This window comes from Herpailurus yagouaroundi, unplaced genomic scaffold, assembly GCF_014898765.1.
Source record: "Herpailurus yagouaroundi ecotype Mexico unplaced genomic scaffold, PumYag 163, whole genome shotgun sequence".
Classification (NCBI taxonomy): Eukaryota; Metazoa; Chordata; class Mammalia; order Carnivora; family Felidae; genus Herpailurus; species Herpailurus yagouaroundi.
The window spans coordinates 13,676,072-13,690,540 of NW_024412404.1; the positions used below are offsets into that span (position 1 = coordinate 13,676,072).

Consider the following 14,469-nt stretch of genomic DNA (forward strand, 5'->3'; position numbering starts at 1 on the left):
ACCTAGTAAGACATTTTCCACTCTGGCTGACAGGAAAAAACACTATTTCTGCCTTTGCGAAAACTCTGAGTACTGTTCTCTATTCTTTTCAGGTGGTTCTTTTCCTAGCTTCAGTAGTTTCCTCACATCTGTGCACTGATCAGTTCTCCACTCAATACTTGAGGGGGAGCCTCTGCAGATGTCCAAAGTTTTCTCTCCTTTCAGCTTTCTCATCTCTAGTACTCTGTCGTGCAAACTCCAGCCGCCTTGGCCTCCCCAGGCTGTGTCAATTCAAGGAGACCCCTGTGCTCTGGTTGGGATTCCCCCTCCCTGCTCTACAGGGGGGAAACTCCAGGCAGCACACAAGAGCAGTCACAGAGCTCACCCTATCTGTTTCCCATCTCTCAAGGATCACCTTCCTTTGCTGCACCATGTCCAAAATCTAGGAAACCGCTGCTTTGTATATTTGGTCTGCCTTTTTAGCTATTTCAGGCAGGAAGGTAAATATGGTACTTATTAATCCTTCTTCACCAGAAATGGATATTAAGACCAATTTTTCCATCCCTTTTATTCGTATGTCTTTGTGAATCATTTTTATGCAACTCTCAAGACAGTCTATAATTTCACTGCTATTATTTTGATATGTCTCCAAAAATATAGACTTTCCTTCCACATAATCATGTCACACTTACACTTAACAAATTTCACATTAATTCCTTGGTATGTTCTAATACCCAGCCTCTATTCCAATGTCTCCAACTTTCTCAAAAAATTGTTTTCTTTTAAATAACTTTTAAACAACTCGTTGTTCAAAATTCTCTTTAATGCCAGCATTTAATGAACAATACTCTGTGAGGGGTACTATGCTAAAAGCCTAATATCTGTTACCTTATTTAATTTTCTATAACCCTTGCAATAAGTATTATTACTCCTATTTTACTGAGGACACCACAGCTCAATGCTTTTAGAAAATTTGCTTAAAGTCACAGCCAACAGATGGCAGAGGAAGATTTCTCTGATCTCAAAGCCATTGCTCTTAACCATTATGCTACACTGCCATCTCAGAAATTATTAGGATAGAAAGTCAGATGATACCAATGCTGAAGTTAAAAATCAAATTCTGAGGGGCACCCGGGGGGCTCAGTCATTTAAACGTCTGACTTCGGTTCAGGTCATGATCTCATGGTTCGTGAGTTCCAGCCCTGTCGGGCTCTGTGTTGACAGCTCAGAGCCTGGAGCCTGCTTCGGATTCTGTGTCTCCCTGTCTCTGCACTACCCCCACTTGTGTTCTCTCTCTCTCTCTCTCAAAAATGAATAAACTTTTAAAAAATATTTTAATCAAATTCTGAAACTACTTAATTTAAATGCTATCACGTATCAAAGACATGAGAAAATGAACAATACCACTTTATTTGAAATGTATTATAAAATTCACTTGACAATTTTAAAAAATACAACTTTCAAATCTAAAAGCAAGTTTTATTTGAACAAGGAAGGAATATGATTGAAATGAAAATTAACTATCAGCTGAAATTAGGGAATGTAGGTTCAAGTGTATAATGTTCTACAACAGCTCTGTCAAACAGAATGTGGTGCGATGATAGAAATATTCTACATCTATTCAATACAGTAAGCACAAGCCACATGTGGCTACTGAGCACCTGAAATGTGTCTACTGAAGCGATAAACTGAATTTTTAATTTGAATCTTAATTAGCATAAATCTAAGTTGTAATTATCAATTCATCTGGCTGTCTCTACCACTAGACTATGAGCTCCTTAACGAATGGAAATGTTTTTCCTCTCTCTCTCTCCACTGCCTTGGTATATATTACAGATAAAACATGTTTATTGATGTGTGGTAAAAAGTGTGCATGGAATTTTCTAGAGGTCTCCAAGTAAGTTTTCTTAATGCATCAGACTGATATAGGTTATAGTGTGCAGACTTAATCTATTGAATTATATCTTATTTCTATTCTGATTTTTAGGCAGATGAAATATCTTACTCTTCACCAAACATGTTCTGAACTTGTATAGACTACAAGTACTCTGCTGCACATTCAGGATATTATGATGAGTAAGACTTGTTTCTGGCATCAAGAATCGCTCAGCCTAGGGATGCCCGGGTGGCTCAGTCCACTAAGCGTCTGACTCTATTTCGGCTCAAGTCATGATCTCATGGTTCACGAGTTCAAGCCCCGTGTCAGGCTCTTGTGCTGACAGTGCTGAGCCTGCTTGAGATTCTCTCTCTCCCTGTCTCTCTCCATCCCTCCCCTGCTCATGTGCTTGCTTGTGCACATGTGCACACTCTCAAGAAAAAAAAATAGACACGAAGTAACCACCAACTCTGAACAAGCAAGGTATTAAGATAGGGACTTTAAGATTTAAATGACCAATACGAAATCACTTTGAAGAGAAATGTAAACATTATTTGTATACCTGACATGAATTATATGAATATATTTCTCCAAGATTACATTAAGTTTTCAATTTTCTCATGGTTAGTAAAAACCACCTTGAACTTATTGTTAGTTAGCCTAGGAAATGTTAAAACTGATTACTCTATCAGTTCGGGGAAAAAAAGATTAATCCATTTCTAGCTATTTATTTGCTCATAAATAGGGCTAAAACACCTCTCCTCTCAAAGTGGCAATATTTAATTTCCCATACCAGATAAAAATTATATTTAAAGCCAGTCACTTTTCACAGTTGTTCAATTCTACAGCTGCCTTTTTTTGTTTTTCAAGTAACATTCTAAACTATTATCTCTTCCACCTGCAGGTGTCCAATATAACATGTTCTCAAAGCATTACTTCATGTAACCATCACCCTGAACTCATCCTTAAAAATAAAAACTAATCCAGGGCTCTTGGGTGGCTCAGTCAGTTAAGTGTCCAACTTCAGCTCAGGTCATAATTTCATGGTTCTTGAGTTCGAGCCCCATGTTGGGCTCTGTGCTGACAGCTCAGAGCCTGGAGCCTGCTTCAGATTCTGTCTCTGTCTCTCTGCCCCTTCCTCACTAGCGCTCTGTCTCTCTCAAATATAAATAAAACATTAAATAAATAAATAAAAATAAAAGCTAATCCATTTTTATTATTTCTGCCTATTACCAAAAGTCACCATAAATTCTTATATCAACATCCAAGGTGTTCAACACCTAGGTCGCCTTGTATAGCCAAGGAATGTAAGACCTACTTAATATTAAACTTTGCTGAGCTCAGAGTCTGTGTAAAATTCTCTCAATACATTCCCCTATCCTAACAGTTTTCATACTTGGACTAGGCCATCTTCAAATACTTGGGCAGTCCTCTAATAATTATGTAGTTTAAACAGTCTTTTAGTTTATTGCTATCTATGTAACACAGAACTTAAAAACCTGCTAAAATCAAGACAAACTGACACAAAACAATTAATTCTGTAACACCTATATATACATTTAAACCCTCTGGAGCTAAACATTTTGATATTGGGGTAGTAAAATCTTTTTAGACGTTATTTCTTGTTCTCATTATTATTAACAATTACATTTAATAAGTACCTACTACATCCCAGACCCTTGGCATACACTAAATTACTCCTCATAAGACCCCCCCTTGAGACAAGTGTTATTATTTCTATTTTGAAAATGGAATAAACTCAAGTTCAAAGAGATTAAGTAACTTGCTCAACATCAAGAAGTGATGGAGTTGGATTTTAGAATATGAATCTGTCTAAACTAAAGCCCGTGACACCAACGTTTGCAATTAAAGCTCAAATGTCCATTGAATTGAACTGCTAACATTTCCTTTAAACCAAATCAAGACAGTGGAGTAAACAATATGTAACTTCAATTATATTTTCTCTTAAAATATAATGAACCATTAGAATAATCCATAAAGATACAAAACCAGACATTAATGTTAACTATAGTCTTAAAGTTAATGCCCAGTGACAGCATTTTGTGACAATTATAATTTCTTTTTCATACAATGCTCAAAATGAAATGGTTACTATACTAACACATTTTTTTAATATATTTTTTTAAAGTTTATTTATTTTTGACAGAGAGACACAGCATGAGCGGGGGAAGGGCAGAGAGCGGGAGATACAGAATCTGAAGCAGGCTCCAGGCTCTGAGCTGTCAGCAAGGATACTGATGCGGGGCTTGAACTCACGGACCGCGAGATCATGACCTGAGCTGAAGTCAGATGCTCAACCGACTGAGCCACCCAGGCACCCCTCTATACTAACAGATTTCTAAACGTGTAATAATTAAAAGAATCAAGCATTTAACCATACTAACTACATACATTTAAATATTCAAAACTTCATTTACTATTTATAAAACTACAATTTGTTAAGTACACCTACAGTAAAAAAAAAAAAAAAAAAATTACCAATAAATGATTTTAACAAACTGACAAACACACAATATACCTAAAGTTAGAAAAGCTGAATACTCCAGAGTACAGGGCTAAACATATAACAACAGCACAAATATATGCTAGTCAAGGAGTTTAAATTTCAAGTTCTATAAATGAATAAAATAATAGACATTAAAAAAAAAAAACACTAACACTCAAACTGCAAAATACAATTAATTTATATTGGGTAAAAGAAAGCAAGTTCTCTTAATTTAAAAAAAAAAATACATATATAATTATTTCAGTGAACATCTGCTGTTTTTGCCTGTCCAGGAATCGTTCTCCCCTCTCCAGAAAAATGACACCTAAATTTCCCTAAAAAAAAACTGTTGTCTATTTTTTTTTTTTTTAGGTAAACTCTACACCCAATGTGAGGCTTGAACTCCCAACCCCAAGATCAAGAGGGGGATACTCTACCTCTGAGCCAGGCAGGCACCCTGACGTTGCCTGTTCCTAATTCATGTAGTTTAAAACGGTATCCCCCTACCCCACTCCATGGTGAGAACAAGATCCAATCTTGACCACACAAAGCATTCTATCACTCTGACCATAGAGACTACTGCCAGGATGGGCAATGACCCAAGTCAGGTTAATGAAATTCTCATATAGTAGTTTGCTGGAATCACAGACACAGGGAAGTTCTCTCTCTTTTGGAGTTTCTAAGGTTGTAGGATGTAAGCCTGGAGCTATTAGTACCATCTCTCTCAGGGAGTTTTACTTGAGACTCTACTTTTGCACACTGATTCACAAACATGCAAAGGGAACTAACTAGTGGTTACAGGGTGGCAGGGGAAAAGATAAATTAGGACTCCAACTTTCAATGTTATATTTTCATCATATTTCCATTTTTCCAAAACAGGCACATACACTTTTATAACAGGAAATATAAAACATTTAAAAATCCTGCCCTGTGTTTTCTTCTCAAATATGTTCACGTAACAACATTTAATGTCTTAAAAGCATTAACAATTTTCTCATAATTTACAAAGTGTATAGAAAATCTATTTTAAAAGAATCAACTTTTTTAGTTGGCAAACACCCAAGCTATTTTTGTTTTGAGTGGGGAAAAAATAAAAAGTGCAAGTAAAGCTTTTTTAAAAAATTCGGGGCACCTGGGTGGCTCAGTCGGTTAAGCGTCCGACTTCAGCCAGGTCACGATCTCGCGGTCCGTGAGTTCGAGCCCGCGTCAGGCTCTGGGCTGATGATGGCTCAGAGCCTGGAGCCTGTTTCCGATTCTGTGTCTCCCTCTCTCTCTGCCCCTCCCCCGTTCATGCTCTGTCTCTCTCTGTCCCAAAAATAAAAATAAATGTTGAAAAAAAATTAAAAAAAAAAAACTGATTCTCTTTTTGAAAGGAATATATAAGGGTGCCTGAGTCAGTTGAGCATCCCACTCTTTTTTTTTTTTTTTAATGTTTATTCATTTTTGAGAGAGAGAGACAGAGTACGAGCGGGGGAGGGGCAGAGAGAGAGGGAGACACAGAATTCCAAGCAGGCTCTGGGGCTTGAACCCATAAACTGGGAGATCATGACCTGAGCCAAAATCAGATGCTTAACCTACTGAGCCACCCAGGCACCCTGAGCACCACACTCTTGATTTTGGCTCAGGTCATGATCTTGTGGTTCAGCCCCCGTGTCTGGCCCTGTGCTGACAGTGTGGAGCCTGCTTGGGATTCTGTCTCTCCCTCTCTCTGCCTCTTCCCCACTTCTCTCTCTCTCTCTCTCTCAAAATAAATAAATAAACTTTAAAGCAAAAAGACGAATATAGATTAAAAGTATCCAAATTAGGTTTAAAAACCTTATCAATTACTTTAGTCCTATAATTCTAAATAATATAAGACCTGAAGGGTCAGTTAAATCTTTCAGTTATAATTATTTCATGTAATAATGCATCATGGGAAAAGTTACATACCATCGTTCATTCTTTTTTTTTTTTTAATTTTTTTTTCAACGTTTATTTATTTTTGGGACAGAGAGAGACAGAGCATGAATGGGGGAGGGGCAGAGAGAGAGGGAGACACAGAATCGGAAACAGGCTCCAGGCTCCGAGCCATCAGCCCAGAGCCTGACGCGGGGCTCGAACTCACGGACCGCGAGATCGTGACCTGGCTGAAGTCGGACGCTTAACCGACTGCGCCACCCAGGCGCCCCACCATCGTTCATTCTTAAATATAGGAAAGTCAGTCTCAAGATGCATCCGTGGGAATATAAAAAGTCTACTGAATATGGTCTATAAATTATAAAGGAAGGTAGCGATATGTGCTTTTGTTCTCTTGCTTTTATTAGCTCCTATCACTCTTTCCCTTTCTCCCCAAGCACGGAACCAACTCCTGAATCTTCACTTTTTGTTAGTATTACTCTGTGTTTCACAATTTTCAGTAAGGACACTTAGAGGGTGTCAATGACATAATTAGATGGCCAGCCATAATTAGATGGCCAGAGTGATGATCTTAAGTAGAAGAGATAATCACCTATCAAGGGTGACTATAAAGAGTAGCTGGAGGCCAACACCATCTTCTCACGAACAAGTGAAAAGTTGTAAAAAGTTTTTAAGACAAGATGATGTTCAACAAACTCATTACCTTGTCCAACACCAGAAAGACAGCGTGTTGGTCATCCAGGGTGATATCTGTGTCTCGAGATGCTGACGTTTTATTAGTCATATGGTTTAACTTTAAACTTTAATTCTACATCTATCAACCCCAAATTGGTTCACTTTGTCAGCATACTCCTTTCTTCTACTGCTAGATTACTTGCACACAGGACCTAAGGGGTACTTTAACATAAACAAAGGTATAGCCAAACCACCCCAAAATTTGGAGATAAAAACACTTATAAAATAACAAAGAAAGTGAGTCTTTCCAGGTACCACAAGGGGAATAGTTTATTCTAGTCCCTTGGCCATAAAATGGTAATTCTTCTTACATTACATTTACAAATACTTAACAACACTTTTTAGGCTAACAACACTTTTTCCCTTCTGAAAGGGAAGGAAAAGTAACCATAAGATAGCAGAGACAGCAACTTAAAGAACAGTTCGTTTTAAACTCTTCTCTCAACATTCACACAGAGTCAGTAACACTCGGCTCATTCTCAAAACATCGTACGGTGGGCCAGGACGGGATGGTAAAAAGGAAACTTAAGCGAGAATGAAAACGGAAAGCATCGTAAAAGATAAAAACTGAACAGTCCAAGAAGGCTGCACTATGTTTTGCTCCTTCGGGTCCCCACTGACTTTCTACTTCTTTTTCCGATTCAATAATTAATATTTCTACCCATAAGGCATCTAAGTGTAAACTCCATCACCCACGTCCATCCACATCAACAAATCCCAGCGAAACTAGTCAAGTCTACCTGTGTATATCCAGGTTGCCCGAAAAGAGAGGGACATCGGCGCCCAAGTGAACCTCGCCGTTGGGAACTCTGCACGGAGAGCTCTCCGGGACAGCGAAAAGGGACGAGGTGAGATGAAGGAAAGCGGAGGACGGCAAGCAGACACGACTAAGGACTCCTCTCAAGCCCCTGAACTGAGCGCGCCAGGGAAGACAGCTATGCCGCCAGACCCGAGAAGTCGCCGGATCCCAAAGCCAACACACGGGCGGCCAGATCCTTTAAAGCTGTTTCGCCCTGCCTTCCCTTTCGCCTTCCCTAAATGGCTGTCCCTCACACCTTTAAGGGTCCAGGACTCACCTGTCCACGCTGGAGCTGCCAATGCCTTTGGATCAAAGCCGCCCACTTCTGACAACCATAGAGACGAAAAACCAGCGGAGGAAAACCTCCTCCTCCACCGCCCACCCTCACGTGACCCTCCTAGCCGCTGGGCCTGTTGGGATCATGGCGAAACGCATGTGGGAGGGGCACGGAGAACTAGGGTTGGGGCGGGGCCAGGGAAGCAACCCGCCCCGGCCCGGCCTCGGGCCCCGCCCCCCTCAGTATTGAGGCGGGAAAGTGAAAGGGCTCCCAGAAATTCTCAGGCTTTTCCTCTGGTCCCCTCCTTTTCCGTCCCTCCCGAGCACACACACAAGGAGTGTACACACATAATTCAGTTAAAAAGAGTCCGTTTACGTGTTGACTAAGAAAAAAGAGTCAGTGAAAAGAAAACTGGACCACAGTGGCTTGGGAATTGTTCCTTTTGAACTGTATTTAGGTTTAGGCTTCTAGTAAAATTTCCCTATTTCCTGACCTTGAAGCTTCTTTGAATTTAGAAACCTCACCACTACTTCTACTCTGGGTTTTTTCGGCTGTTTTCTTTGCAAAGTAACACTGTTGGAGAGTTTAGCCCTAAGCCACTAATAACTTGTTTTTTTCATCAAAGATGTTGCTGTCAGAAGTGGGGATGGAAAAGGATCATCACTACTGCTAGGGAAATAGAATAAAAATATTTTGATTATGATACCAGAGGACTTTCAAAATAAAAACTTTCCTCTTCAATAATTTCCTTAGCAGAGCTGTGGAAAAGGCTACAACCATGGAGGGGCCTCTGGGTGGCTCACCGTTCGGGAGTTTGAGACCCACATTGGGCTCTCTGCTGTCAGCAAAAGCGCCAGCTTCAGACACTCTGTCCCCCTCTCTCACTACCCCTCCCCTGCTCTCTCTCTCTATCTCAAAAACAAATGTTTTTTTGAAAATCTATTTTTAAGTTGGTGTAATTTAATCTAATTTTAGATTAGATTTAATTTTTTTTAATGTTTATTCATTTTTGAGAGAGACACAGAGTGTGAGTGGGGGAGGGACAGAGAGACAGAGACACAGAATGAAGCAGGTTCCAGGCTCTGAGCTGTTAGCACAGAACCCATGAACTGCGAGAGCATGACCTAAGCTGAAGCCAGACGCTTAAAACTACGAGTCACCCAGGGGCCCCTAGATTAATCTTAATTTTAATTTTAATTTTAATTTAATTCTTATATTTGTCTGTATAAAACTAAATAACATGTAGAAACATAAATCACTGTTTCTCAGACTTCTTGGTCTTTTTGGATCCCTTTACTCTCCTAAAAATTTTTGAGGACTCCAAGCAACTTTTGTTTATGTGTATTATACCTATCAATATTTAACACATTAGAAATTAAAACTGAAAAATTTTTAATTTTAGTCATTAAAAAACATTAAACCTTGGGGCACCTGGGTGGCTCAGTCAGTTGGGTGTCTGACTCGGGCTCAGGTCATAATCTCACAGTCCATGAGTTTGAGCCCTGCATCGGGCTCTGTGCTGACAGCTCAGAGCCTGGAGCCTGCTTCAGACTCTGTGTCTCCCTCTCTCTCTGCCCCTCCCCTGCTCACCCTCTGCCTCTCTCTCAAAAATAAACATTAAAATATTTTTCTTTAAATATTAAACCCATTGTATGCTGACATAAATAACATTTTTATGAATAATAACTACATTTTCAAAAAAAATAGAATGGCCTGTAAATTGCTGTACATTTTTTTCTTTTTTTTTTTTTTTTAATGTTTATTTATTTTTGAGACAATGCGAGAGACCGAGTGCAAGCAGCGGAGGGGCAGACAGAGGGAGACAGAATCTGAAGCGGGCTCCAGGGTCGGAGCTGTCAGCCCGGAACCGACGCGGGGCTCATGACCTGAGCTGACGTCAGACGCCCAACCCACTGAGCCACTCAGGGTCCCCCCCCTCCTGTACATTTTTTTAACATCCAGGTTGTAGAAGAAGCTAATTCTTGTATCTTTTCTTCATTAATTTCTTTTGATACACATATGATGTAGCCTCTGGAAAACCCCAACTGTATCCTCCAAGAATGAGAGTGATAAAGGCAAATTACGCCTTATATTACTGGCAAATGTCTTGACCTTATGGATCACCAGAAAGGGTTTCAGGAACCCCAGGAGTCCTGGGACTACACTTGGAGAACTGCAGTTTGATATGGTACAAATGTTAGCTACTATTTTATTTTTTGTCTAGTCATTTTGTCAACAAGTAGAACATTTAGTGGAAAGAGGAACGAGACAGAGAAAATTTACACATTACATCAGTCATAAATGGGAGTATTCTTTATCTTTTTTCAGAAGCATAGAGTAAGTTAGAATTCAGGGTTATAACTGAGCACAACTACTTCTGCATTAGAAGTCAGTCCACTGAGGTGCCTTGGTGGCTTAGTCGGTTAAGCATCCGACTTCTGCTCAGGTCATGATCTCACAGTTTGTGAGTTCAAGCCCTGTGTTGGGCTCTGTGCTGACAGCTCAGAGCCTGGGGCCTGCTTTGGATTCTTTGTCCCCCTCTTTCTCTGCTCCTCCATGCTCATGCTCTGTCTCTCTCAGTCTCTCAAAGATAAACAAACATTAAAAAAAAAGTTTTTAATAAAAGAAATCAATCCACCAATCCAGGACTGTCTTTCAGGTTACTGTGCAAAGTAGTTCTTCTCACATGAATATAGAATATCCCTAAGGTACGTTTACATTCCTTACACAAACTAGGTATTAAGACTCCAATAAAATTTGAGGTCAGAATTATTTTCATAAGCATATGTTAAATGCCTACTGTATGCAAGTCTCATAATAGGTGTCGAGCTTATAAAGTTTAGAAGCACATTTCCTGCCCTTGGGCAGCTTATTTATATAATGAGACTTACATCCTGGTATAAATGTATTTTTTGCCACATTCAATAGTTCATAAATCAGTTTAATGATCAAATATCTCAGAATTACCTGGGGAAAATTAAAAAATACAGATTCCCGGATCGTGAGATGTGCTGTTTAAATGGGCCAGGGTGGTGCTCAGGAATGTAGGAATTTGGATTTTTAAAAAGTGACCCAGGTGATTCCCATGCAATGAGAAATACATGCAACAAACAAATGGATTTGGTCTTTGCCCCTAGTACTATCACACATAAATATGATTTATTTATTTCATCGTCAATACTTGAAAAGTACATCATTGTTGAAAGATCTGTATTATCAAGAGACAAAGTACATATTTAGTTTCATTCAGTTAAAATAGAAATTGATGTACTTATTTCAAACATTTTATACTTCATTTGCCTTTATCAAATAAAAATAATAACAGGAGATGTTACCACAGAAGTTTCCAACATATCACAACACCATAAAAAGCAAAACATCTTTTGCAACAAGCATCTGACTGTAGAAAATGTTATTTCATGGAGCGTTGATTCAATGTCTTTAAAATGAATTCAGTGAAATGTCCCATGTTGCATTACACTTATCTTCAGGGTTCTACAGATTATGTGATAGTACGTATTTCAAAACCTATCCAGTCTTCCATCACAAATTTCTCTTGATGACACACTATATTTGAATAGCTATCTAGACATTTAGAATCCATAGTTACTGTGGCAGGGAGTGTTCTTTGCTAATAATTGTAGCCAGAACTAATTAAATTCAAGTAAATAAGAAAAATCCAAAAAACAAGCTAAAGTTTCTTTTTTTCTTACCACAAAGAGGAAAAAAGGACATAGCTAAATCAGCCATATGTGTGACGATTTGTAAAAATCGATATATATTCCTCTTGATTTTATGATCAAAACTAACTTCAACCTTAAAGGTTCCCTGCCCAGATCTTGATTTCTAAATACCTGTCCCCATGGAAAGTAACCGGGGATTCTTAGAGGAACAGCTGATTTGAGGACTAGGGAAGGAAGGTACAAGATGACATGAGACATCTTAATGCCAGAATTAGGGAATGCTCAGAAAATAAAATGGGGGCATGTCCACAAGAGTCAGCTAAAAGGGCCTCTCATTGGCCAAATCTGGTATAACTCAAGTACCAAAATAAGAACAGTAATGAATTATGCTCCACTGAATAAAATAAAATCCATGAGTCTGTAGTAATGTAAGAGAGAGAAATGGGGGAAAGGGGAAAGATGTTCCTAAATAGAGAGAATGCCCATGATTAAACACAGAGAGAGTGATGGAGTTGCAACTATTGTAGAAGAGATCGGTTTGGGGAAACATCATCAATGGAATCTAAATCCAGGGGGAAAGCTTGATGAAAAGGAGCATATTCTCCTCTTCTCAGAGTACCTTCCCACATATTGTATATATGCTGGAAGGGGAAAATAGTAACTATACAGTGGAGAACCTAGGCAACACTTTCATCAGTGATCATGTGCTTCCTGATGCGATACCCTGAGAAGGACATATCACTTGAATCTAATCATGGGGAAACATCAACCAAACCCCTACTGGGGAACATTTTATGAAATAACCATCATGAAAGATGAAAAAAAAAATGCTGAAGAACTAACTGCTCCATATTAAAAAGGAATAAAGACTTGACTACTGAAGTAGTCAATATACGATTGTAGTAGTTAATATACGATCCTCAACTGGAACTTGTACACGATCCTCAACTGGAACTTGTACCAGTTGGGGGAAAATGCTAGAGAGTATCTATTGGAATGATTGACAAAGTTGGAATAGGGACCATAGATTACAGTAGCTCCCACATTTGGTAACTATATGATGATTATATAAAAGAGTATCCTTTTTCTTAGTAAATACATACTAATGTATGAAGAGCTAAAGGGGCATGATGTATGCAATCTATTATCAAATGGTTTGGAAAAAATAAAGCAAAATATTTGGAAAGAGAATGATAAAGTAAATTTAGCAAAATGTTAAAAGTTGGTGAATTTGAATAAATGGTATTCAGGAGTCCTCTGTCCTATTCTTGCAATTTTTCTGTATGTTTAAATTGTTTTTAAAAGAAAAAAGTTAAGGGCTCTCCAATTTCTCTCCCTTAGGATTCATTCCAAAATGGACTAGAACATTCATCATGAATCTTTTCACTGTTTTTAGTTCTTTTATTTCCACTATCATTATTAGAGTCACATGGCAGTTATATTTTATAATTTTAGTTGATTATATACAGCCGATAAGAGGAAAAGTAATGGAGTTTAAAAGGCCAAACAATTTCCTAATCCCAGTTGCAGGGACTTTTTATATTTGCAACTGAGATTTTATTCTAGAGGTTTTAAGAAATGGACTAATTCAGCCAATTATTCAGTTGAATCAAGGTTCAACAAGCAAGACAAAGCAAAGGTAGTACACGTGTTTCAGTTCCTCAAATTATTAGTTTTCAACCTCCTGTAAGCATCATCTAAAGATTTCTCTACAATAATTGGTAAGTCAGAGTTTTTCCCTATTCTTAGGTTTTAGTTTGTCTCATAATTTTTAAAAATTATTGTTTAAATACAAAGGTATACATTCCCTTAAATTCAAACAATTGAGAATTAATAACTGCTATTAAGCTTTGATTCCTTCTAGAGTCTTTTCCGTGCTTCTATCAATGTGTGTATCTGTATGTGTAGACAAATTTTTCTAAAATGGAAATCATTCTGTATAATTTGTTCCTTTTTTTCTTATGTAATAGGTAGTTTTTAATTTAATTTTTATTTTCTCAAAGCTGTGCATAGTTTTTTATATGTAGTTTAAAAACATTTTTTTAATGTTTATTTATTTTTGAGAGACAGAGAGAAGCACAAGAAGGTGAGGACAGAGAGAGAGAGGGAGACACAGAATCCGAATCAGGCTCCAGGCTCTGAGCTGTCAGCACAGAGCCCAATGCGGGGCTTGAACTCACAAACCGCGAGATCATGATCTGAGCCGAAATCAGATGTTTAACTGCCTGAGCCACCCAGGCCCCCCATATGTAGTTTAAGACAAATAATTCAACTAGTGAAAGTTTTTTCTAATCATATAACCCAATCACATGGTTTAAAATTCAAAAAGTACACTGTGAAAAATCTTCCTTCCACCTCTGTCCTTGAGACACCCAAATCTAGTCAGGAGCAACAAATGACATTCGTTTTTATGCATCCTTTATGCATATACACATTTACACTTGCAAACTCATACATTTTGAAAATCTTTCCCTATCATTATACAAAGGGTTTCCTCAGTTTAATATACAGCTGTGTGGTATTCCACTTATAGATATGTCCTTATTTAATCAGTCACCTGATTTATTTAATCAGACATTCAGAGTGTTTCCAATGTTTGCTCTTTCAAATCTGCTATGAATAACTGTGAATATACATCATTTTTGCCTATGGGTGAGTAATCTGTGGAATAAATTCCTAGAAATGGTGTTGTGGGTCAAAAGTTTCTAAGTTAGGTTC

The 14,469-nt window shown here is 38.3% G+C and overlaps 1 protein-coding gene across 6 annotated transcripts in view; it reads right to left on the reverse strand.

Annotated features, from left to right (window-relative positions):
- Positions 1–8,194, reverse strand: part of MICU1 (mitochondrial calcium uptake 1) — a 260,341-nt gene extending 252,147 nt beyond the window's left edge. For 5 of the 6 annotated variants that reach the window (XM_040485339.1, XM_040485338.1, XM_040485337.1 and 2 more), the window contains exon 1: positions 8,069–8,194. The gene's annotated coding sequence lies outside the window, so the exon portion shown is untranslated. The remainder of the gene's footprint in view (positions 1–8,068) is intronic. The other variant, XM_040485335.1, reaches the window with a different exon arrangement.
- Between the last annotated feature and the right edge of the window lie 6,275 nt (positions 8,195–14,469).